This window comes from Ailuropoda melanoleuca, chromosome 15 (assembly GCF_002007445.2).
Source record: "Ailuropoda melanoleuca isolate Jingjing chromosome 15, ASM200744v2, whole genome shotgun sequence".
Taxonomy (NCBI): domain Eukaryota; kingdom Metazoa; phylum Chordata; class Mammalia; order Carnivora; family Ursidae; genus Ailuropoda; species Ailuropoda melanoleuca.
In genome coordinates this window covers 9,565,282-9,569,300 of record NC_048232.1, presented here as the reverse complement: position 1 = coordinate 9,569,300, position 4,019 = coordinate 9,565,282, and positions in this window count along the sequence as shown.

Below are 4,019 nucleotides of genomic sequence, written 5' to 3'. Positions count from 1 at the left end.
TACCAGTATGCTAACAGGATTATTATTTCTTAACTTAAATATCATTTCCCACTATTTTCAGTATATTATTTCAATCATATATAACTTTATTCTGGGCTCAATAATACCATTTATATCAGAATCCAAGGCAAGATCTCACAATGAGATATAGTTAATAAAAAGAAAACAAGAGAGAGAGCTCTCAAATGGAATAATCTATAATACTTTCCCTATAATTTCCTCTTCTTTCTTGAGTCAATGACTTTTCTTATCATTGCACTCTATAATATTCTCTTCCTTAGTTTTGCACCCTGACATGATTTTTATGTTTTAATTTGGAGGCGTTTTATATGTGCCCAGTTATTTATTTGCTTTTCCTTCTTCAGGGCCATTTAATATCATTGTCTTGTGTCCCAAGACATCAGCCCTTACACAGATTAATTGGTTTGGCCAGAAACAGTGCCCAAAGCCATCAGCACCATGTTAATCCCACGAACTGTGGGCAAGTCATTCACCTTCTTGCATCTCATTTTCCTCATCTGCAGAGCGAGATGATGGGATTCTAGAGTCTTCCAGCTCGGAGATTTTTATTTCTATATTTATTTAAACTTCTATGTTCATTATAGAAACATGATCCTTGTGTTTCTCAGCTTGCGGGCTTAGCCAGCGCTATGAAATATTGTGCAAAAGGAAATTTTCCAGTAATTTCTAGTAATAATCCAAACATTACTAAAATCAATTTATAAAGGCTAAATTGTACACAGTCTGCTTTTAGAGAAAAAAATATAGAAAAGGAGATCATCGTGTTCAATGGTCCCACCCAACGTAGGAATCCCGCGTCCATCACCTTTGACAGATGGCCATCAGGCTGCTTCCGTTTCAACAGTGACCAGTTGCTTCCGGATTCGTGTGGCAGGTCATTTATATTGTTGACCAGCTCTGATGGAGAGGAATTCTTTTCTTTATGTGAAACAAAAATCTGGCTCCCTGTACTCTACCCAATTTTTCTAATTTTGCCTCTAGATTAGCAAGGAATGCATCCCACGTTGTCATCGTTCCAGTGTTTAATGATAACTATCATTTCACCATTATGTGACATGAACTTCATTCTATTGGCCTATTTTTCCTATCTTAAATAAATGAAAGAAGCCCATTTTCACCCTGCCTGACATAATCAAAAGCCCCTAATGGTATCAGATGGCTAGGCTTTTGCTGACATTTAATAGTGTTTGGAGATCGAGGGTACAGACTCCAATGGAGGATTTCTAGATCGAATTGTACACTGATTATAGAGTCTGGCTTCTGTAATTAGTACCCTAAAATTGAGTTATTATTTATATTGCCACTAGAGTATTGTACTCAAAGAACTGGCATTTCAAGTGAAGTTGAATATTTAACCAAGATTGACAAAGCAGGAGAAAGCCAATCACCCCCAAAGTCAGAGCTCATGATTTTAATATTTACTTCAAGGATTGAGGTTCTATTGAAAAACTAACCTGATTTTGGAAGATAAAAGGCTGAGTCCTAGGCTAGTCTGGAATAGTTGCTCTCCTACTTGTAAACTTAAAGGCTTTCTGAGTTTTGTTTGGTGTTTTTACCTGCTTTATCTTCTCAGAAGACACATAGTGTATCTTTGGTTGTTGACAAATCTACCTGCTTAAAGTTTTGGTAAAAGGTTAAAGTCGTAAAATCTAGGTTACAAAAAAGGTCACTGGACTATGTATCTGGAAACAAGTATTATTATTGACTCTGCCACTAACTACTATGATCTTTGACAATACACTTGGATTCTTTGGATCTTAAGTTTCTTAATAATTAATCTGAAAGGATCTAATTGAATATCTTTAAGACTCAACTATCCATTCATGTGCAACAGTACATTCTTCAGGAAGGATTTTGAACTACTTGAGAATTTTAATACCAGTGCCTTCTTGCTTCCCATTATCAGGAATAACTAAAGGTTGGGTGAATTTGGTTAGGCACCTGCTAGTATGACTTAGGCCCATGTTCAGGCCCATGTTCAGACTTTTGTTACTGTGAGGGCAGAAGCTGAGAAATACAGTGGTATTCCAAATGCTGTCAGTCTAGTACGAGGCTGATGGGTTGAGGTTGATGATGGAATGACAATTTCTTTGAGATCTTGGTTATGTGATTGGTCCTTGCTAAGTCTGGGCTCCATTTTCCTAAAAGATCTGGTTGGGGATGGAGACTTGAAGAAGGGGTTTTCTCTCTGCTATTTCTACAATTGGTTACAGGAAAGGGTCTCATTTAGTTTTGGTTGACTTGAATCCAAATGAATTAGTGGTAAGTCCCAACAGAAAAGTTTTGTCACTTGTTACTATTACCTTATTCCTAAAGGGGTAATACATTTAGATAAAGTCAATTTCACTATTTGAAAACATTTCATGACTTACAGAATTCAATATATGCATAGATAGTCACAGAGTTCTCTCTAGATTTTAAAGCTGTGAGAGCTGACCAAGCTACATAAAGACAGAGATAATTGAAAAAGAAAAAAAAATGCATGTGTTGTGTTTGGCATTCTAATAAGAGAAGACTGACCACAGGATAAACATTGATTTGTGTCATGTGATAGATAACGTTATTCTTTTCTGCACCACGTTTAGGCAACATTCATGAGCAACTTATATAAATGAATGCAGTTTGTATTACATCCACATAGCCCATCGAAGCTTTTAACAAAGTTTCTTATTTGGTTAATCATCTTATATTTATAATCAGTGCCATGTCACTAATTTTTCTTGATTCCCTAATTTCCTGAGCTAGCTCCAGTTCCTTCTTTCCCTCTCTCCTCCATCAATATCATTTTTCTCATTTGACACTCACCTCTGATTCTTTGGGAAACCTGAGGTCTTGTTAGTTTTACAGTGTAAGAGCCCATGCAGACCCTTTTCTTTCCCATCCTTGACTGCTCTGAAGGCAGGAGGGCCCAGATACTGTAAAGTGGAGGACATTGACGGAGGACATGAAGCTGGTTGAGATGGGTTGCAGGGATACCCAGATAGGGTGGTGGTATGAACAGACAGAGGGAAATGCAAGGTTCCCCTGTATCACTGACACCATCCGCTCATTCATTCATCCACTCTCTCACCGAACACAAATTTGGTGAGTGTCTACTTTGTGCCAGGTACTGTGCTAGGTAATAGGAATAAAGGTGCATAAACAAAGGTGTTCCTGTCTTCACAGAGCATATGGTCTACCTGGAGGATACCATGAAAGCAACATGATTTATTGAGTCCTATCAGGAAAATTGCACATAGAAGGGACGCCAGCCCCAGCTTGGCTTCTTGGAGGAAGTCACCTACTCTGAACCCTGAAAGATGAGGCTGAAATAGCCAGGGATGGGTGGGGAGGGGTAGAGGAAAGAGGACTGCTCCAGACTGAGAGAACACGTTGAGTAATTGGCAAATGAAGGAAATTTAAAACAGTTGATTTCAGCAGGGGAGCTACAGGGGAAACCCAAGAAGCTTTTGGGGGAAAATATGAGCACAAACTCTTTTCTGATCTTCTAAGTGCTAAGTGAATAAGTGAGAGATTTGAGGCTCCACTTCAGATTTTTGCATACAATTTCAGGTGGAGTTTCTTTACCCTGCACATACCATTACTCCCTCAGCCCCACCTTGACACTGAAACACAGCCCTTCATTACATAGCAGGAGTTAAATGTCTTAAACGCAAATGCTTCAGAGGGCTTCCCCATTGCTAAGGAACAGTCTTATTATGAGTTTTTCCAGTTTGTTAGGGGGAAGGAGGCAGACTTCTGTACTGCAGTGAGTTCAGGGATCTCTGAGTCATAAGAAAAAGGAGAAAATGGGTCTCACACAATCCCATTGTTTGAGAGCTTCACAGATGTATTCTGTGACTTGATGTTCATTTGTGGAAGCATGTAGAGGGACGTAGGGCTTGGGGGGAGTCAGGTTGGGGGAAGAAGAGAAAACAACTGTTACACAAGCTTTTTCATCTAAGCTGGGATGGGCTGTGGGGCGTTTCAATGGGAATGCTGGTCCTCTTTTACCATTA